At 38.0% G+C, this 22,846-nt stretch overlaps 2 non-coding genes across 2 annotated transcripts; both read right to left on the bottom strand.

The window, feature by feature from the left end:
* Positions 1 to 12,920: 12,920 nt before the first annotated feature.
* Positions 12,921 to 13,028, bottom strand: LOC148553153 (small nucleolar RNA R71). Its single transcript, XR_015892587.1, has one exon. It is a non-coding gene; the product is annotated as a small nucleolar RNA R71 (small nucleolar RNA).
* A 9,031-nt stretch (positions 13,029 to 22,059) lies between these two features.
* LOC148553152 (small nucleolar RNA R71) lies at positions 22,060 to 22,167 on the bottom strand. The gene has a single exon (XR_015892586.1). It is a non-coding gene; the product is annotated as a small nucleolar RNA R71 (small nucleolar RNA).
* Positions 22,168 to 22,846: the final 679 nt, after the last annotated feature.

Raw genomic sequence — 22,846 nt, 5'->3', positions numbered from 1 at the left:
GACATGATAAATAATAATCAAAAAGACCAACTAAAAATAAAAATAGTTCTTGTATTAATAAATTCTAAAAATAATTCAATAGTAACTCTGAACAAATTAAGGATATGAAAGAGTAAGTGACAAGTAAGAAAAACAAACTAGAATGATGAAGTCTTGGCAGAGGTAATAACTCTTCTCAATATCCCAATCCAAAAAGCAATAAAAAAAATCCTAAGAACTATGAATGTGCAGAGACAAAACCTACAGGAGGAGTAAAATCAGATCTAAAACTAAAAATCATGCGAAATGAATTGTCTCCCTTGGTCTCTGCATGTTCCCTAGCTCTAATCTGCTTTTCTGGGCCAAAAACTGGGTCAAAACATGGCCCAAAATCACCCCCAGTGAATTCTGCAAATTCTGCAGATCGTGCACGTCACGCGATCGCGTCATCCACGAGTTCGCGTCATCCAGCGTTTTGCCTTGCCACGCGTGCGTGTCGTCCACACATTCGCGTCACTTGTGCAGTTTCCAATCCATGCGTTCGCGTCAGGCACGCGAGCGCATCACTACGATTTCTGCGTTTCGCGTGGTCGCGCGAGCCATGCGTCCCCGTCGCTTCTTGCTGGTCATCTCCTTAATTTCTTGTGTTCCTTCCATTTTTGCAAGCCTCCTCTCCAATTTCCAAGTCATTCATGCCCTATAAAGCCTGAAACACTTAACACACAAATCACGGCATCGAATGTAATAAAGGAGAATTAAAATACATAATTAAAAGTCTCTAGGAAGCAAGTTTTCAACCATGGAGTAATTTTGGGAAGGATTGTAAATACATGCTAATCATATGAATAAGTGGGTAAAGATTTGATAAAACCACACAATTAAACACAATATAAACCATAAAATAATGGTTTATCAACCTCCCCACACTTAAACATTAACATGTCCTCATGCTTAGTTGAAGGAGATAAAATAAATGAGTAGGAACATGTAAAACTCATGCAATGCAATGCAACCTATACATATGAATGCAACTATATGATTCTTGTCCACTTGATTAAAAGTAAGTAAGCTCGTCAAGACAATCACAAACCAAATTCCACTAACTCAATTCTTATACAGTAAGAATAGATAAAAATACAAGAAGGTAGCTCATGAAAGCAGGGAACATAGAATTTAAGCATTGAACCCTCACTGATGATGTATGTACACTCTAATAACTCTAGTGTATAGGGTAATCACTCTATCCTTCTCTAATCATGCTTTCTAATTTTTGTTCTTCACCTAACCAATCAACAACATTTAATGTACCAATGCAAACATCATGAGGTCTTTTCAAGGTTGTAATGGGGCCAAGGTAAAAGTAAGGGTACATCTATGGCTAAGTGAGCTTATAAATTGAATCTTTAATTAACCCAAGCTTTCACCTAACACATACATATATTCTATATAACTTTAAATTTCATACCTAGCTACCTAAAATTTCCTTTTCACATTCCATACTCATGTATCAACTTTATTTTAATTTTATCATATATGCATTGATCTTTGAATTTTAACTTAGCATTGGGGTAATTTTGTTCCCTTATTTATTTATTGACTATTTTTGGATTTTTTTTAAAACATGAAAATAAACATAGCTTATCAATGCACATGGATTTTTAATTTTTATAAGTTCTCATGAGTAGGTACCCAAATTCCCATTATATTATCATGACACATTCCCTTATTATCCTTTGTTCCCACAATCTTCCTATACTTAATTAACACACAATTCTATCTTAAGCTAACCAAAGATTCAATTGGGATATATAATTGTTTTTCCGCTTAAGGCTAGTGATGTGGTAAAATACAGAACAAATGGGATTTAAAGGCTCAAAGTGGCTAACAAAGGTAACTTAAGGGGTAGGCTTAATTTGGATAAGTGAGCTAAACAAATAATGGCCTCAATCATATGCAAGCATATAAATATATTAAACATTGGACATATAGGGTGAAACAAAATATAGATTACAATCATAGAGAAGTAAACACACAAGAATAAAATATTTATGGTTAAATAAGGTAACCATGTAACTAAGCTCAAAGTCTCACAAGTTGTGTGTTCTTTTAGCTCAAAAACCATGTTCCAAATGAAACTTCAAGCAAAATTAACATAAAAGTTTTGATTAAAATTAGTGAAATTTTGTTCTAACAAAAATAGGGTCTTAGAATAAACTTATTATCTTTTCAATCAAGTAGAACATGCATGCAACTAACCTATTACTATGCAATTTATCCTATTCTACAAAAGAAAAACTAACTAAATATCCTATTTTATTGGTGTTAGGGAAGAGAAATTACCTCCGGAAGTCAGGTACTGACCGACCTCCCCACACTTAAGGCTTTGCACCGTCCTCGGTGTCATCTGTCAGGAATAAAGGTGGGCTGGTAGTAGTATCTCCACAGTCGGGACCATCATTGGCTCCCTGTGCTGGTAAAGGAAGTGGAGTCCAGGGTGTCTGGGTCTTTGTATTTTCCCATAAGTAGCTCCTTGAGGTATGTGAATCGGCACTTGTTATGGCGCTCTCTTAGATTTGCTTTGTGTTCCTGCCAATCCAACCTTTCAAGTATCTGATCGAGCAGTTGGTTTGTTGTAGGTGCTTGTGGTGTTGAAGGAGGAATGTCTTCAGCCGGTTCAGTAGGTTGGCTTGTAGTGGCTGCTGGAGGTCTGATATATTTCCCGTTAGGGACGTATTGATCATCCCGTGGAAGCATGGCTTTGGTGTCCCCAGCTCTGTAGGAGACTCTGGCTGCTGAGACGAGATCTGAAACCAAGGCGGGAAAAGGTAAGTTGCTCGCAATTTGTACGTGTCCCATTGCATTCCGGATGTGTCTTGGTAAGTTTAGATGCTGGTCTGTAAGGATGCACCATAGTAGAACAGCCATGTCTGCAGTGAAGGAGGACTCGTGAGTGCTCGGGAAAACGTAATGAGACATAATCTGTGCCCATACGTGAGCCTCCAGCGTAAGTGCAGAAGCCGATATTCCCTTAGATCGGGAATGATGGTATCCGTAGATCCATCTGCTGCCAGGTTGTGCGATAGCTCTGAGAACAGCGTCCCAGTCGAATTGGTATGTCTGGCGCTTGAGTGAAGCTTCTTGAAATGCGTCCAGTCCTTCTGGAGAAGGGGGAAGATCTAAAGCTCGCTGATGCCATGGCATTTTGGCCAGTTTCACTGACCTTTTCTTTATTGTTTTTAGGATAGTTTCATGCATTTTCTTAGGGAATAAGCAAGTTTTGGGTAGAATTTCACTTACATCTTGATTCAAGCATACATTGTGCACTTTACATGATTTCATGAGGATTTTGCATGAATTTAATGACAAATTGGATGATGCATTTCCCATGACAGGGACTAGAGCTTTGATGCACTTTATTGCTTGATTTCAGGACAAAGGAAGCAAGGAAGAACCACGTTAGCAGCCACGTTAGTCTAACTAACGTGACCTCTAACGTGGAATGGGGGATAACTTGCAAAGTTAATGAGAAAAGTAATCGCCAATAATGCCCTCGAAGCCATAATAGCCCACGTTAAGACTCACGTTAACTAAGTTAACATGAACTCTAACGTGGAAGAAAGAAATGAAGCCAACGTTAGTGGCACTTACCTTTGTCACTAACGTTGGACCAAGCTCACAATTGGCCACGTTAAGAGCCACGTTAACTCGGTTAATGTGGACTCTAACGTTGAGAAACAAAAGAGAAGCCAACGTTAGTGACACTTACCATTGTCACTAACGTTGAGCTAAGCCACAATGAGCCACGTTAACTCCCACGTTAACTTAGTTAACGTGGAAGCTAACGTGGAGGGAGCAAGAATCACCAACGTTAGTGACACTCACCTTTGTCACTAACGTTGGAATAAGCCAATGTGAGCAACGTTAACTCCCACGCTAACTTAGTTAATATGGAAGCTAACGTGGATAAGGGAATGATGAGCCAACGTTAGTGACACTCACCTTTGTCACTAACGTTGGAAATGGCTATCATTGCTACGTTAGAAGCCACGTTAACCTAGTTAACGTGGACTCTAACGTGGGAAGTAGGGGCACATTGGAACGTTAGTGAAAAAGGTAAGTGTCACTAACGTTCTCGAAGGATTGGCAAGCTTACGTTAAGAGCCACGTTAACCTAGTTAACGTGGACTCTAACATAGGGGGAAGGGAAGACTCTCAGCGTTATTAGGAAAGGTGAGTCCCAATAATGTGTGCGAAGGACCAAGAGGCAACGTTAGTGGTCACGTTAGTGCCACTAACGTTGAAGTTAACGTGGACCATCCCTGGGTGAGGAACGTTAGTGAAAAAGGTGATTGTCACTAACGTTCTCGAACCCACACTCTCACTTAACGTTAACGCCACTAACGTCCTGAGCAAAACACCCTGCCTACTTCACACTTTCTCTCTGTAAGTAAAGCTAAGCCCACTGCAGAAGATAACTGCTTCAAACTCAAGATCCAAAGGCCCATATCCAAGACTTGAAGAACCAACTAGAAGATCAGAAGAGTAGTATATATAGGGGTAGTTTTGAATTAGAAAGGAGCTTTTTGGGGGATTGGAAATTAGGAACTACTCTCTGTATAATTTACTTTCTCTGTACTTCTAGTTCTAATTTTCATGATGTATTCTCCATCTTTGTTTTCTATTTCCAGAGCTATGAACAACTAAACCCATTTCATTGGGTTAGGGAGCTCTGTTGTAATTTGATGGATCAATACTAGTTTTCATTACTCTTCTTCTATCTTTTCTCTTGATTTTACTAGAAAGCTTTCAATCTTCATCCAATTGGGTAGTTATCTTGGAAAAGAAGCTATTCATACTTGGATCTCTTTTGAACCTTGGAAGTGGAATGAAGAGATCATGCTAGAAATGCTTTCTCATGTTGGACCAAATTGGGTTTGGTTGGATACGGTGACTATAATCCTACTAATACTTGATTTGGGAATGAATGTGGTATAATCAGTGACCATACTTCATCTCTTCTCATGAGCAATTGACCAAGGAATTGGCTATTGATCAAGATTTGAGAGATTGAATTGCCAAGGAATTGGAATTCGATCACTTAAGATTGCCAAGGAGATCAATGAATACATTGATTGAGGAAGAGATGAAAATGAATTTGATTCGGAGAACGCAACATCTCCTAAGCCCAATGAATCCCCATCTCTGATCTTACCCGTTCTCTTTAATTTCTGCAATTTACTTTTATGAGCATCTTCCCCATTCCCATTTAAATTCTGCCATTTACCTTCCGCCATTTACTTTCAGCTCTTTACTTTCGGCATTTACATTTTCTGCTATTTACTTTCTTGCCATTTAATTTCCTGCAATACTCAAACCAAATTCTGCTTCACTCAACCAGAACATTCCTCTAATTAAAGTTGCTTGACCATTCAATCCCTGTGGGATTTGACCTCACTCTACTGTGAGTTTTTACTTGGCGACAATTCGGTACACTTGCCGAAGGAAAATTGTTGAGAGACAAGTTTCCGTGTGCATCACTCGCTGAATGGCCTCTTCTGTAATGGGGACTTGCTTTTGACGGACATAGACAGACTGCAGGGTTGGCAGTGGAAATTAGAGTAGAACTCGACTATCCAGGAAAGATTAACCTGCCATGGCTATCTCTGTAGGAATCCCCATTGTCGTCGCTCAATTCGCGACTCAACAAATTCAGCAATACGGGTCGGGAGGATAAGAAGGTATTCGTTGTTGTAACTCCTTTCTGCCAGTATGGGGAACATCTGCTCACAGTAGCGGTTGGTAAATCGCGCAGTGTCCTTTGCTGGGAAGGCTTTCTCTTTTTCATCAACCTTTATAATCCTCTTAATTCTTTTTGTTGAGGGCTTAACTGTAGTTGAAGATGGCTCTGCCACTAATGCTCTTTTTGTTCCTCTTCTTGCTGGTGGTTTGGGAGTAGCTTTTTCTTTTCCTTTCTTGGTGGCGATCCTAAAAGAAAGAAAAGAGAAAGTATGTTAAAATGTCAAGGGTTAGGGCAAGGAAGAGGGCGGGAAATGTGGTAATTAATGCACAGCAAGGAAGAATGACGTTAACACATGGTCATGACTACATGTGAAAAATCATCAATGGAAATATAGCAAGTGCATATGTTGACAATTAAATGCAAGGTGTTTATTGGCATGTTGGCAAAGGCATGAGTAGTATAGATCAAGCATTTAATGTCCAAGTTAGATTATCAAGCCTTTCAAACTAATAACCTGTTTGTAATAACAATTATATTTAAATAATAAAATATAAAAAGGGTTTTGTAAAAAGCAAGCATTTAGAGTAGTAGAATAAAAGATATCGAAAAACAGTGCACAATGCCATACAGGCGTTTTCACAAACACATAGCATGCATGGTAAATAAGGTATTGAAAGTATTAAATTGAACATGCAAGCAACCCTATAAAATTAATATATAATTGTCAAACAATTCCTTAACAATCCACAAGCATATCATAAGAAATAATAATGACCCAAATAAATTTTCAACACCAATTAAAAGAAAAAGAAGGAAAAAGAAAACATGGATAATGAAATTAAAAAGAAAAAAAAAAGAAGAAAACATAAAAACAAGAAGAAGAATAGAAAAGTAAGGAGAGAAGAAGAAAAGAAAAACCTTGATAATGGTGGTGAGAGAGAGAAAGTAGAAAGTGAGAAAGAAGGAAGAAGAAAGGAAGGGGAAGAAAGAAATAAGAAGGGAAAAGAAAAAGTAGGATTTGGGGAAGAAAAAGATAAGATATTTTGGCAGATATGGATATGTTGTGCGGTGCCAGTGACGCGGACGCGTGGGGTACGCGTTCGCGCGAATGGCGCTTATATGAATCGACGCGGACACGTCAGTCACGCGGACGCATGACTCGTTCTGTGCTACTGGCGCGAGGGCAGCCTCGCGCTCGCACAACTCTCTATTCAAAACTCATTGTTGGCAAGTTTCGAGGTGACGCGTTCGCGTGGTTGACGCGATCGCGTGAATGGCCAAGATTGGAAGACGACGCGGACGCGTGGGGCACGCGTTCGTGTGGTAGGGCTTGTGCGTCTAGCGCCATTCCAGCCCAACTCCTTCACAACATGCTGCCATGCACCCTTTCTTACGTCAATTTTCAGGGCACGCATTCGCGTGGTTGATGCGGACGCGTGGGAGGCATTTTTCCCACATGACGCGGACGCGTCGACGACGCGTTCGCGGGGTCAAATTGTGCCAAAGGCACGCCTCCAGCCACGCTCTCGCGTGACTTTCTGTTCGATTTCTTTTTCCTCCTTATGCATCTGTGACGCGGGCGCGTCAGTGACGCTATCGCGTCGCATATATATATATATATATATATATATATATATATATATATATATATATATATATTTTATATGCAATTGTGCAAATGAAGATGCAAACTAAATGTGATAATAATGAGAAGAGTTATTGAAAGAGAAAACTAAGAAGAAAGAAAGGAACGATCATACCATGGTGGGTTGTCTCCCACCTAGCACTTTGCTTTAACGTCCTTAAGTTGGACGCTCCACTAGCTCAGTCTTCTGCTGTTGGTGGATCCTCCTAGAGGAAGATTTCTAACTCCTTGTTTTTCGTCGCCTTCTCACCATGATATAGCTTTAAGCAATGTCCATTAACTTTGACGAGTTCAGAGCTTGAAGGATGACTCAGGTAGAAAACTCCGTTTGGCTCGGCCTTCTCTACTCTATATGGACCTTCCCATCTTTATCTCCCAAATACAATAGCAAAAGGTCCTATTTATAGAGCACTAGTAGCCTAGGGTTTACAGAAATGAGTAAATGATGCAGAATCCACTTCCGGGCCCACTTGGTGTGTGTTTGGGCTGAGCATTGAAGCTTTCACATGTAGAGACTTTTCTTGGAGTTAAACGCCAGCTTTTGTGCCAGTTTGGGCGTTTAACTCCAGCTTTTATGCCAGTTCTGGCGTTTTGACGCCAGAATTTCTATACTGAATTTCGACGCTGGTTTGGGCCATTAAATCTTGGGTAAAGTATAGACTATTATATATTTTTGGAAAGCCCAGGATGTCTACTTTCCAACGCAATTGAGAGCGCACCAATTGGGCATCTATAGCTCCAGAAAATCCACTTTGAGTGTAGGGAGGTCAGAATCCAACAGCATCTGCAGTCCTTTTTCAGCCTCTGAATCAGATTTTTGCTCAGGTCCCTCAATTTCAGCCAGAAAATACCTAAAATCATAGAAAAACACACAAACTCATAGTAAAGTACAGAAATGTGATTTTTATTTAAAAACTAATAAAAATATAATAAAAAATAATTAAAATATACTAAAAACATACTAAAAACAATGCCAAAAAGCGTATAAATTATCCGCTCATCACAACACCAAACTTAAATTGTTGCTTGTCCTCAAGCAACTGAAAATTAAATAGGATAAAAAGAGTAGAATATACAATGAATTCCAAAAACATATATGAAGATTAGTTTTAATTAGATGAGCGGGGCTATTAGCTTTTTTCTTCTGAACAGTTTTGGCATCTCACTTTATCCTTTGAAGTTCAGAATGATTGACATCTATAGGAACTCAGAATTCAGATAGTGTTATTGATTCTCCTAGTTCAGTATGATGATTCTTGAACACAGCTGTTTTATGAGTCTTGGCCGTGGCCCTAAGCACTTTGTTTTCCAGTATTACCACCGGATACATAAATGCTACAGACACATATCTGGGTGAACCTTTTCAGATTGTGATTCAGCTTTGCTAGAGTCCCCAATTAAAGGTGTCCAGAGCTCTTAAGCACACTCTTTTTGCTTTTGGACCACGACTTTAACCGCTGATGAGCGGATAATTTTTACGCTTTTTGGCATTGTTTTTAGTATGTTTTTAGTAGAATCTAGTTACTTTTAGGGATGTTTTCATTAATTTTTATGTTAAATTCACATTTCTGGACTTTACTATGAGTTTGTGTGTTTTTCTATGATTTCAGGTATTTTCTGGCTGAAATTGAGGGACTTGAGCAAAAATCAGATTCAGAGGTTGAAGAAGGACTGCTGATGCTGTTGGATTCTGACCTCCCTGCACTCAAAGTGGATTTTCTGGAGCTACATAACTCAAAATGGCACGCTTCCAATTGAGTTGGAAAGTAGACATCCAGGGCTTTCCAGTAATATATAATAGTCCATACTTTGGCCGGGTTTAGATGACGTAAAAGGGCGTTGAACGCCAGTTCTACGCTGCTGTCTGGAGTTAAACGCCAGAAACACGTCACAAGCCAGAGTTGAACGCCAGAAATACGTTACAAACTGGCGTTCAACTCCAAGATTGACCTCTACACGTGTAACATTCAAGCTCAGCCCAAGCACACACCAAGTGGGCCCCGGAAGTGGATTTATGCATCAATTACTTACTTCTGTAAACCCTAGTAACTAGTTTAGTATAAATAGGACTTTTTACTATTGTATTAGACATCTTTGATAAGTTTTATGCTATCTTAGACTTTCATGGGGGCTGGCTATTCGGCCATGCCTGGACCATTATCACTTATGTATTTTCATACGGTAGAGTTTCTGCACTCCATAGATTAAGGTGTGGAGCTCTGCTGTTCCTCAAAGATTAATGCAAAGTACTACTATTTTTCTATTCAATTCAATTTATTCCGCTTCTAAGATATTCATTCGCACTTCAACCTGAATGTGATGAACGTGACAATCATCATCATTCCCCCACGAACGCGTGCCTGACAACCACTTCCGTTCTACCTTAGATTGAATGAGTATCTCATGGATCTCTTAATCAGAATCTTCGTGGTATAAGCTAGATTGATGGCGGCATTCATGACAGTCCGAAAAGTCTAAACCTTGTCTGTGGTATTCTGAGTAGGACTCTGGGATTAAATGACTGTGACGAACTTCAAACTCGCGAGTGCTGGGCGTAGTGACAGACGCAAAAGGAGGGTGAATCCTATTCCAGTATGATCGAGAACCTCAGATGATTAGCCGTGCTGTGACAGAGCATTTGGATCATTTTCACAAGAGGATGGGATGCAGCCATTGACAAGGGTGATGCCTCCAGATGATTAGCCATGCAGTGACAACGCATCGGACCATTTTCCAGAGAGGATTAAAAGTAGCCATTGACAACGGTGATGTCCTTACATAAAGCCAGCCATGGAAAGGAGTAAGACTGATTGGATGAAGACAGTAGGAAAGCAGAGGTTCAGAAGAACGAAAGCATCTCTATACACTTATCTGAAATTCTCACCAATGATATACATAAGTGTTTCTATCCTTATTTTCTACCTATTTATTATTTATGTTCGAAACCTCCATAACTATTTTATATCCGCCTGACTGAGATTTACAAGGTGACCATAGCTTGCTTCATACCAACAATCTCTGTGGGATCGACCCTTACTCACGTAAGGTTTATTACTTGGACGACCCAGTGCACTTGCTGGTTAGTTGTATCGAAGTTGTGAATGAAAAAACGATTTATTAAGACGTGCGTACAGAGTTTCTGGCGCCGTTGCCTGAGATCACAATTTCGTGCACCAAGTTTTTGGCGCCGTTGCCGGGGATTGTTCGAGTTTGAACAACTGACGGTTCATCTTGTTGCTCAGATTAGGTAACTTTCTTTTTGTTTTATTTTCAAAAATTTTTTCAAAAATCCTTTAAAAATTTTCTCCTTTGTTTTCGAAAAAATTTTAAAATAAATGTTTTCAAAAATATATTTTTCTTCAGAATTTTTAAGAATGAATTCTAGTGTTTCATGAAGCATGTGAAGCCTGGCTGGCTGTAAAGCCATGTCTAAATTCTTTTAGACTGAGGCCTCCACATGTCAGGGAATTGCTTATATCTTCTAAAGCTTGGCTGGCTATTAAGCCATGCCTAACCCTCGGATTGGAGCTTTAGACTAAGAATACAAGATCCCTAGAATTCATATTAAAAAATTTTGAAATACTTATTTTCTTTTTCCTATATGTTTTTTCGAAAAAAAATATACAAAAATCCAAAAAAAAAAATCATAAAAATAAAAAATATTTCATGTTTCTTGTTTGAGTCTTGAGTCAAGTTGAAAGTTTGGTGTCAATTGCATATTCATCTTGCATTTTTCGAAAAATTCATGCATTCAAAGTGTTCTTCATGATCTTCAAGTTGTTCTTGGTAAGTCTTCTTGTTTGATCTTGATGTTTTCATGTTTTGTGTCTTTTCTTATTTTTCATATGCATTCTTGCATTCATAGTGTCTATACATGAAAAATTTTTAAGTTTGGTGTCTTGCATGTTTTCTTTGCATTAAAAATTTTTCAAAAATAAGTTCTTGATGTTCATCTTGACATTCAAAGTGTTCTTGGTGTTCATCTTGACATTCATAGCATTCTTGCATGCATTCATTGTTTTGATCCAAAATTTTCATGCATTGAGTCTTTTTCATGTTTTTCCCTCTCATCATTAAAAATTCAAAATTCAAAAAAAAAAATATCTTTCCTTTTTTCACTCATAAATTTCGAAAATTTGAGTTGCCTTTTTCAAAACTTTTTAAAATCTAGTTGTTTTTATGAGTCAAATCAAATTTTCAATTCAAAAATCTTATCTTTTTCAAAATCTTTTTCAAAAATCAAATCTTTTTCATTTTTCTTATTTATTTTCGAAAAATTTTAAAAAATATTTTTCAAAAATCTTTTTCTTATCTTTATCTCCTAATTTTCGAAAATAACATCATCAATTAATGTTTTGATTCAAAAATTTCAAGTTTGTTACTTGCTTGTTAAGAAAGATTCAAACTTTGAGTTCTAGAATCATATCTTGTGATTTCTTGTGAATCAAGTCATTAATTGTGATTTTAAAAATCAAATCTTTTTCAAAACTAATTTCAATCATATCTTTTCAAAAATATCTCTTTATCTTATCTTTTTCAAAATTTGATTTTAAAATATCCTTTCTAACTTCTTATCTTCTTATCTTTTCAAAATTGATTTTCAAATTTGTTTCAACTAACTAACTAACTTTTTGTTTGTTTCTTATCTTTTTCAAAACTACCCAACTAACTCTCTCTCTCTAATTTTCGAAAATATCTTCCCTCTTTTTCAAAATTTCTTTTTAATTAACTAATTATTTTAATTTTTTATTTTAATTTTCGAAAAATTACTAACCTTTTTCAAAAACTATTTTCGAAAATCACTAACTCTTTTTCAAAAATAATTTTCGAAAATTCTCTCTCTCTCTTATCTCCTTCTATTTATTTATTCATCTACTAACACTTCATCTCACCCAAATTCGAACCCCCTCTTCCATCTGTGTTCGAATTTTTTCTTCTTCTTTTCTTCTACTCACACAAGGACCTCTATACTGTGGTAAAAAGGACCCCTGTTATTATTATTTTTCTGTCCCTCTTTTTCATATGAGAAGGAGCAAGGACAAGAACATTCTTGTTGAAGCAGATCCAGAACCTGAAAGGACTCTGAAGAGGAAACTAAGAGAAGCTAAATTACAACAATCCAACAAGCACCTTTAAGAAATTTTCGAATACGAAGAGGAGATGGCAGCCGAAAATAATAATAATGCAAGGAGGATGCTTGGTGACTTTACTGCACCTAATTCCAATTTACATGGAAGAAGCATCTCCATTCCTGCCATTGGAGTAAACAATTTTGAGCTGAAACCTCAATTAGTTTCTCTGATGCAGCAGAACTGCAAGTTTCATGGACTTCCATCTGAAGATCCTTTTCAGTTCTTAACTGAATTCTTGCAGATCTGTGATACTGTTAAGACTAACGGAGTAGATCCTGAAGTCTACAGGCTCATGCTTTTCCCTTTTGATGTGAGAGACAGAGCTAGAATATGGTTGGACTCTCAACCTAAGGATAGCCTGAACTCTTGGGATAAGCTGGTCAAGGCTTTCTTAGCCAAGTTCTTTCCTCCTCAAAAGCTGAGTAAGCTTAGAGTGGATGTTTAGACCTTCAGACAGAAAGAAGGTGAATCCCTCTATGAAGCTTGGGAGAGATGCAAAGAACTGACCAAAAAGTGTCCTTCTGACATGCTTTCAGAATGGACCATCCTGGATATATTCTATGATGGTCTATTTGAATTGGCTAAAATGTCATTGGATACTTCTGCAGGTGGATCTATTCACTTAAAGAAAATGCCTGCAGAAGCTCAAGAACTCATTGACATGGTTGCTAATAACCAGTTCATGTATACTTCTGAGAGGAATCCTGTGAGTAATGGGACGCCTATGAAGAAGGGAGTTCTTGAAATTGATACTCTGAATGCCATATTGGCTCAGAATAAAATATTGACTCATCAAGTCAATATGATTTCTCAGAGTCTGAATGGAATGCAAGCTGCATCCAACAATACTCAAGAGGCGCCTTCTGAAGAAGAGGCCTATGATCCTGAAAACCCTGCAATAGAAGAGGTAAATTATATGGGTGAACCTTATGGAAACACCTATAATCCATCATGGAGAAATCATCCAAATTTCTCATGGAAGGATCAACAAAAGCCTCAACAAGGCTTTAATAATGGTGGAAGAAATAGGTTTAACAATAGTAAACCTTTTCCATCATCCACTCAGCAACAGACAGAGAATTCTGAGCAGAATCCATCTAGCTTAGCAAATTTAGTCTCTGATCTATCTAAGGCCACTGTGAGTTTCATGAATGAAACAAGATCCTCCATTAGAAAGTTGGAAGCACAAGTGGGCCAGCTGAGTAAAAGGATCACTGAAATCCCTCCTAGTACTCTCCCAAGCAATACAGAAGAAAATCCAAAAGGAGAGTGCAAGGCCATTGACATAACCACCATGGCCGAACCTGTAAGGGAGGTTGAGGACGTGAATCCTAGTGTGGAAGACCTCCTGGGACGTCCAGTGATTAATAAGGAGTTTTCCTCTGAGGAACCAAAGGAATCTGAGACTCATCTAGAGACCATAGAGATTCCATTAAACCTCCTTATGCCCTTCATGAGCTCTGATGAGTATTCCTCTTCTGAAGAGAATGAAGATGTTACTGAAGAGCAAGCTGCCAAGTTTCTTGGTGCAATCATGAAGCTGAATGCCAAATTATTTGGTATTAAGACTTGGGAAGATGAACCTCCCTTGTTCACCAATGAACTAAGTGATCTGGATCAACTGACATTGCCTCAGAAGAAACAGGATCCTGGAAAGTTCGTAATACCTTGTACCATAGGCAACATGATCTTTGAAAAGGCTCTGTGTGACCTTGGTTCAGGGATAAACCTTATGCCCCTCTCTGTAATAGAGAAACTGGGAATCTTTGGGGTGCAAGCTGCTAAAATCTCATTAGAGATGGCAGACAATTCAAGAAAACAGGCTTATGGACAAGTAGAGGACGTGTTAGTAAAGGTTGAAGGCCTTTACATCCCAGCTGATTTCATAGTCCTAGATACTGGGAAGGATGAGGATGAATCCATCATTCTTGGAAGACCCTTCCTAGCCACAGCAAGAGCTGTGATTGATTTTAACAGAGGTGAACTAGTCCTTCAATTGAATGAGTACTCCCTTGAGTTTAAAAATCAAGGACATCCTTCTGTAAACATGAAAAAGAGGCACAGTAAGCTTCTCTCAAAACAGAGTCAACCAGAGCCCCCACAGTCAAACTCTAAGTTTGGTGTTGGGAGGCCACAACCAAACTCTAAGTTTGGTGTTGAACTCCCATATCCAAACTCTAAGTTTGGTGTTGGAAAGTCTCAACAATTCTCTGAACATCTGTGAGGCTCCATGAGAGCCCACTGTCAAGCTATTGACATTAAAGAAGCGCTTGTTGGGAGGCAACCCAATTTTTATTTATCTAATTTTATTTTTCTTGTTCTTTCATGTTTTATTAGGTTCATGATCATGTGGAGTCACAAAATAAATATAAAAATTGAAAACGAAATCAAAAACAGCAGAAGAAAAATCACACCCTGGAGGAAGACCTTACTGGCGTTTAAACGCCAGTAAGAAGCATCTGGCTGGCGTTCAACGCCAGAACAGAGCATGGTTCTGGCGCTGAACGCCCAAAATGGGCAGCATCTGGGCGTTTGAATGCCAGAATTGCACCCTGGAGAAGAGTTGGCGCTGAACGCCCAGAACAAGCATGGTTTTGGCGTTCAACGCCAGAAATGGGCAACAAATGGGCGTTCAACACCTAGAACAAGCACCAATCTGGCGCTGAACGCCCAGAGTTGTGTGCAAGGGCATTTTGCATGCCTAATTTGGTGCAAGGTTGTAAATCCTTGAACACCTCAGGATCTGTGGATCCCAAAGGATCACCTCAGGATCTGTGGACCCCACAGGATCCCCACCTACCTCCATTCACTTCTTCTCACCCCTCTTTCACACAATCCCATAAACACTCTTCCCCAAAACTCTTCACCAATCACCTCAATCTCTCTTCCCTATAACCACTTCACCACTCACATCTATCCATTCTTCCCCATAAACCTACTTCATAAACACCACCTACCTTCAAAATTCAAAATCAATTTCCCACCCAAAACCCACCCTTATGGCCGAACCTTACCCCCCTCCCTTCCCTATATAAAGCCCTCCATTCTTCTTCATTTTCACACAACACAACCCTCTCTTCTTCTTCATCTATTCTTTCTTCTCTTGTTCGAGGGCGAGAAAAATTCTAAGTTTGGTGTGGTAAAAGCATAAGCTTTTTGTTTTTCCATTACCATTGATGGCACCCAAGACCGGAGAATCCTCTAGAAAAGGGAAAGGGAAGACAAAAGCTTCCACCTCCGAGTCATGGAAGATGGAAAGATTCATCTCCAAAGCTCATCAAGACCACTTCTATGATGTTGTGGTCAAGAAGAAGGTGATCCCCGAGGTCCCTTTCAAGCTCAAGAAGAATGAGTATCTGGAGATCCGACATGAAATCCAAAGAAGAGGTTGGGAAGTTCTAACAAACCCCATCCAACAAGTTGGAATCCTAATGGTTCAAGAGTTCTATGCCAATGCATGGATCACTAGGAACCATGATCAAAGTAAGAACCCAAACCCAAAGAATTATATTACAATGGTTCGGGGGAAATACTTAGATTTTAGTCCGGAAAATGTGAGGTTGGCGTTTAACTTGCCTATGATGCAAGGAGATGCACGCCCCTACACTAGAAGGGTCAACTTTAATCAAAGGTTGGACCAAGTCCTCAGGGACATATGTGTGGAAGGAGCTCAATGGAAGATTGACTCCAAAAGCGAGCCGGTTCAATTAAGAAGACTGGACCTCAAGCCTATGGCTAGAGGATGGTTAGAGTTCATCCAACGCTCCATCATCCCCACTAGAAACCGATCTGAAGTTACTGTGGATCGGGCCATCATGATTTATAGCATCATGATTGGAGAGGAGGTAGAAGTTCATGAAGTCATCTCCCTTGAATTCTACAAAATAGCCAAAAAGCCCTCTCCTGGGGCAAGGCTAGCTTTTCCTCATCTTATTTGCCATCTATGTTACTCAGCTGGAGCTTTCATAGAAGGAGACATTCCCATTGAAGAAGAGAAGCCCATCACTAAGAAAAGGATGGAGCAAGCAAGAGAGCCCATTCATGGATCTCAAGAGATGCATGAAGCTCATCACCATGAGATCCCGGAGATACCTCAAATGCATTTTCCTCCACAAAACTATTGGGAGCAAATCAACATCTCCCTAGGAAAATTAAATTCCAACATGGGACAATCAAGGGTGGAACATCAAGAGCACTCCATCATCCTTTATGAAATAAGAGAAGATCAAAAAAGCAATGAGGGAGGAGCCACAAAGACAAGGAAGAGACATAGAAGAGCTCAAGGACATCATTGGTTCCTCAAGAAGGAAACGCCACCATCACTAAGGTGGACTCATTCCTTGTTCTTATATTCTCTGTTTTTTGTTTTCTCTATGTTAAGTGCTTATCCATGTTTGTGTCTTCATTACATGATCATTAGTATTTAGTAACTTTGTCTTAAAGTTATGAATATCCTATGAATCCATCACCTCTCTTAAATGAAAACTATTTTAATTCAAAAGAACAAGAAGTACATGAGTTTCGAATTTATCCTTGAACTTAGTTTAATTATATTGATGTGGTGACAATGCTTCTTGTTTTTTGAATGAATGCTTGAACAGTGCATATGTCTTTTGAAGTTGTTGTTTAAGAATGTTAAATATGTTGGCTCTTGAAAGAATGATGATAAGGAGACATGTTATTTGATAATCTGAAAAATCATAAAAATGATTCTTGAAGCAAGAAAAAGCAGCAAAGAACAAAGCTTGCAGAAAGAAAAAAAATTCAAAAAAAAAAAAGAGAAAAAGCAAGCAGAAAAAGCCAAAAGCTCTTAAAACCAAGAGGCAAGAGCAAAAAGCCAATAACCCTTAAAACCAAAAGGCAAGGGTAAATAAAAAGGATCCCAAGGCTTTGAGCATCAGTGGATAGGAGGGACTAAAGGAATAAAATCCTGGCCTAAGCGGCTAAACCAAGCTGTCCCTAAACATGTGCTTGTGGTGTGAAGGTGTCAAGTGAAAACTTGAGACTGAGCGGTTAAAGTCAAGGTCCAAAGCAAAAACAGAGTGTGCTTAAGAACCCTGGACACCTCTAATTGGGGACTTTAGCAAAGCTGAGTCACAATCTGAAAAGGTTCACCCAATTATGTGTCTGTGGCATTTATGTATCCAGTGGTAATACTGGAAAACAGAGTGCTTAGGGCCATGGCCAAGACTCATAAAATAGATATGTTCAAGAATCATCATACTGAACTAGGAGAATCAATAACACTATCTGAACTCTGAGTTCCTATAGATGCCAATCATTCTGAACTTCAATGGATAAAGTGAGATACCAAAACTATTCAAGAGGCAAAAAGCTACAAGTCCCGCTCATTTAATTGGAGCTATGTTTCATTGATAGTTTGGAATTTATAGTATATTCTCTTCTTTTTATCCTATTTGATTTTCAGTTGCTTGGGGACAAGCAACAATTTAAGTTTGGTGTTGTGATGAGCGGATAATTTATACGCTTTTTGGCATTGTTTTTAGTATGTTTTTAGTAGAATCTAGTTACTTTTAGGGATGTTTTCATTAGTTTTTATGTTAAATTCACATTTCTGGACTTTACTATGAGTTTGTGTGTTTTTCTATGATTTAAGGTATTTTCTGGATGAAATTGAGGGACTTGAGCAAAAATCAGATTCAGAGGTTGAAGAAGGACTGCTGATGCTGTTGGATTCTGACCTCCCTTCACTCAAAGTGGATTTTCTGGAGCTACAGAACTCAAAATGGCGCGCTTTTAATTGAGTTGGAAAGTAGACATCTAGGGCTTTCCAGGAATATATAATAGTCCATACTTTGGCCGAGTTTAGATGACGTAAAAGGGCGTTGAACGCCAGTTCTACGCTGCTGTCTGGAGTTAAACGCCAGAAACACGTCACAAGCCAGAGTTGAACGCCAGAAATACGTTACAAACTGGCGTTCAACTCCAAGATTGACCTCTACACGTGTAACATTCAAGCTCAGCCCAAGCACACACCAAGTGGGCCCCGGAAGTGGATTTATGCATCAATTACTTACTTCTGTAAACCCTAGTAACTAGTTTAGTATAAATAGGACTTTTTACTATTGTATTAGACATCGTTGACCAGTTTTATGCTATCTTAGACTTTCATGGGGGCTGGCTATTCGGCCATGCCTGGACCATTATCACTTATGTATTTTCATACGGTAGAGTTTCTGCACTCCATAGATTAAGGTGTGGAGCTCTGCTGTTCTTCAAAGATTAATGCAAAGTACTACTGTTTTTCTATTCAATTCAACTTATTCCGCTTCTAAGATATTCATTCGCACTTCAACCTGAATGTGATGAACGTGACAATCATCATCATTCCCCCACGAACGCGTGCCTGACAATCACTTCCGTTCTACCTTAGATTGAATGAGTATCTCTTGGATCTCTTAATCAGAATCTTTGTGGTATAAGCTAGATTGATGGCGGCATTCATGAGAGTCCGGAAAGTCTAAACCTTGTCTGTGGTATTCTGAGTAGGACTCTGGGATTAAATGACTGTGACGAACTTCAAACTCGCGAGTGCTGGGCTTAGTGACAGACGCAAAAGGAGGGTGAATCCTATTCCAGTATGATCGAGAACCTCAGATGATTAGCCGTGCTGTGACAGAGCATTTGGACCATTTTCACAAGAGGATGGGATGCAGCCATTGACAAGGGTGATGCCTCCAGATGATTAGCCATGCAGTGACAGCGCATCGGACCATTTTCCAGAGAGGATTAAAAGTAGCCATTGACAACGGTGATGTCCTTACATAAAGCCAGCCATGGAAAGGAGTAAGACTGATTGGATGAAGACAGTAGGAAAGCAGAGGTTCAGAAGAACGAAAGCATCTCTATACACTTATCTGAAATTCTCACCAATGATATACATAAGTGTTTCTATCCTTATTTTCTATCTATTTATTATTTATGTTCGAAACCTCCATAACTATTTTATATCCGCCTGACTGAGATTTACAAGGTGACCATAGCTTGCTTCATACCAACAATCTCCGTGGGATCGACCCTTACTCACGTAAGGTTTATTACTTGGACGACCCAGTGCACTTGCTGGTTAGTTGTATCGAAGTTGTGAATGAAAAACGATTTATTAAGACGTGCGTACAGAGTTTCTGGCGACGTTGCCTGAGATCACAATTTCGTGCACCAAGTTTTTGGCACCGTTGCCGGGATTGTTCGAGTTTGAACAACTGACAGTTCATCTTGTTGCTCAGATTAGGTAACTTTCTTTTTGTTTTATTTTCAAAAATTTTTTCAAAAATCCTTTAAAAATTTTCTCCTTTGTTTTCGAAAAAATTTTAAAATAAATGTTTTCAAAAATATATTTTTCTTCAGAATTTTTAAGAATGAATTCTAGTGTTTCATGAAGCATGTGAAGCCTGGCTGGCTGTAAAGCCATGTCTAAATTCTTTTAGATTGAGGCCTCCACATGTCAGGGAATTACTTATATCTTCTAAAGCTTGGCTGGCTATTAAGCCATGCCTAACCCTCGGATTGGAGCTTTAGACTAAGAATACAAGATCCCTGGAATTCATATTAAAAAATTTTGAAATCCTTATTTTCTTTTTCCTATATGTTTTTTCGAAAAAAAATATACAAAAATCCAAAAAAATAAAAAAATCATAAAAATAAAAAATATTTCATGTTTCTTGTTTGAGTCTTGAGTCAAGTTGAAAGTTTGGTGTCAATTGCATATTCATCTTGCATTTTTCGAAAAACTCATGCATTCAAAGTGTTCTTCATGATCTTCAAGTTGTTCTTGGTAAGTCTTCTTGTTTGATCTTGATGTTTTCATGTTTTGTGTCTTTTCTTATTTTTCATATGCATTCTTGCATGCATAGTGTCTATACATGAAAAATTTTTAAGTTTGGTGTCTTGCATGTTTTCTTTGCATTAAAAATTTTTCAAAAATAAGTTCTTGATGTTCATCTTGACATTCAAAGTGTTCTTGGTGTTTATCTTGACATTCATAGCATTCTTGCATGCATTCATTGTTTTGATCTAAAATTTTCATGCATTGAGTCTTTTTCATGTTTTTCCCTCTCATCATTAAAAATTCAAAAATCAAAAAAAAAATATCTTTCCCTTTTTCACTCATAAATTTCGAAAATTTGAGTTGACTTTTTCAAAACTTTTTAAAATCTAGTTGTTTTTATGAGTCAAATCAAATTTTCAATTCAAAAATCTTATCTTTTTCAAAATCTTTTTCAAAAATCAAATCTTTTTCATTTTTCTTATTTATTTTCGAAAAATTTTAAAAAATTTTTTCAAAATTATTTTTCTTATCTTTATCTCATAATTTTTGAAAATAACATCATCAATTAATGTTTTGATTCAAAAATTTCAAGTTTGTTACTTGCTTGTTAAGAAAGATTCAAACTTTGAGTTCTAGAATCATATCTTGTGATTTCTTGTGAATCAAGTCATTAATTGTGATTTTAAAAATCAAATCTTTTTCAAAACTAATTTCAATCATATCTTTTCAAAAATATCTCTTTATCTTATCTTTTTCAAAATTTGATTTTGAAATATCCTTTCTAACTTCTTATCTTCTTATCTTTTCAAAATTGATTTTCAAATTTGTTTCAACTAACTAACTAACTTTTTGTTTGTTTCTTATCTTTTTCAAAACTACCCAACTAACTCTCTCTCTCTAATTTTCGAAAATATCTTCCCTCTTTTTCAAAATTTCTTTTTAATTAACTAATTATTTTAATTTTTTATTTTAATTTTCGAAAAATTACTAACCTTTTTCAAAAACTATTTTCGAAAATCACTAACTCTTTTTCAAAAATAATTTTCGAAAATTCTCTCTCTCTCTTATCTCCTTCTATTTATTTATTCATCTACTAACACTTCATCTCACCCAAATTCGAACCCCCTCTTCCATCTGTGTTCGAATTTTTTCTTCTTCTTTTCTTCTACTCACACAAGGACCTCTATACTGTGGTAAAAAGGACCCCATTTATTATTATTTTTCTGTCCCTCTTTTTCATATGAGCAGGAGCAAGGACAAGAACATTCTTGTTGAAGCAGATCCAGAACCTGAAAGGACTCTGAAGAGGAAACTAAGAGAAGCTAAATTACAACAATCCAGCAAGCACCTTTCAGAAATTTTCGAACACGAAGAGGAGATGGCAGCCGAAAATAATAATAATGCAAGGAGGATGCTTGGTGACTTTACTGCACCTAATTCCAATTTACATGGAAGAAGCATCTCCATTCCTGCCATTGGAGTAAACAATTTTGAGCTAAAACCTCAATTAGTTTCTCTGATGCAGTAGAACTGCAAGTTTCATGGACTTCCATCTGAAGATCCTTTTCAGTTCTTAACTGAATTCTTGTAGATCTGTGATACTATTAAGACTAATGGAGTAGATCCTGAAGTCTACAGGCTCATGCTTTTCCCTTTTGCTGTGAGAGACAGAGCTAGAATATGGTTGGACTCTCAACCTAAGGATAGCCTGAACTCTTGGGATAAGCTGGTCAAGGCTTTCTTAGCCAAGTTCTTTCCTCCTCAAAAGCTGAGTAAGCTTAGAGTGGATGTTTAGACCTTCAGACAGAAAGAAGGTGAATCCCTCTATGAAGCTTGGGAGAGATGCAAAGAACTGACCAAAAAGTGTCCTTCTGACATGCTTTCAGAATGGACCATCCTGGATATATTCTATGATGGTCTATCTGAATTGGCTAAAATGTCATTGGATACTTCTGCAGGTGGATCTATTCACTTAAAGAAAATGCCTGCAGAAGCTCAAGAACTCATTGACATGGTTGCTAATAACCAGTTCATGTATACTTCTGAGAGGAATCCTGTGAGTAATGGGACGCCTATGAAGAAGGGAGTTCTTGAAATTGATACTCTGAATGCCATATTGGCTCAGAATAAAATATTGACTCATCAAGTCAATATGATTTCTCAGAGTCTGAATGGAATGCAAGCTGCATCCAACAATACTCAAGAGGCGCCTTCTGAAGAAGAGGCCTATGATCCTGAGAACCCTGCAATAGAAGAGGTAAATTATATGGGTGAACCTTATGGAAACACCTATAATCCATCATGGAGAAATCATCCAAATTTCTCATAGAAGGATCAACAAAAGCCTCAACAAGGCTTTAATAATGGTGGAAGAAATAGGTTTAACAATAGTAAACCTTTTCCATCATCCACTCAGCAACAGACAGAGAATTCTGAGCAGAATCCATCTAGCTTAGCAAATTTAGTCTCTGATCTATCTAAGGCCACTGTGAGAACCCTGGACACCTCTAATTGGGGACTTTAGCAAAGATGAGTCACAATCTGAAAATGTTCACCCAATT

Source organism: Arachis ipaensis, chromosome B7 (genome assembly GCF_059453495.1).
Source record: "Arachis ipaensis isolate K30076 ecotype BB chromosome B7, ASM5945349v1, whole genome shotgun sequence".
Taxonomy (NCBI): Eukaryota; Viridiplantae; Streptophyta; class Magnoliopsida; order Fabales; family Fabaceae; genus Arachis; species Arachis ipaensis.
This window is presented reverse-complemented; position numbering and strand designations above follow the sequence as displayed.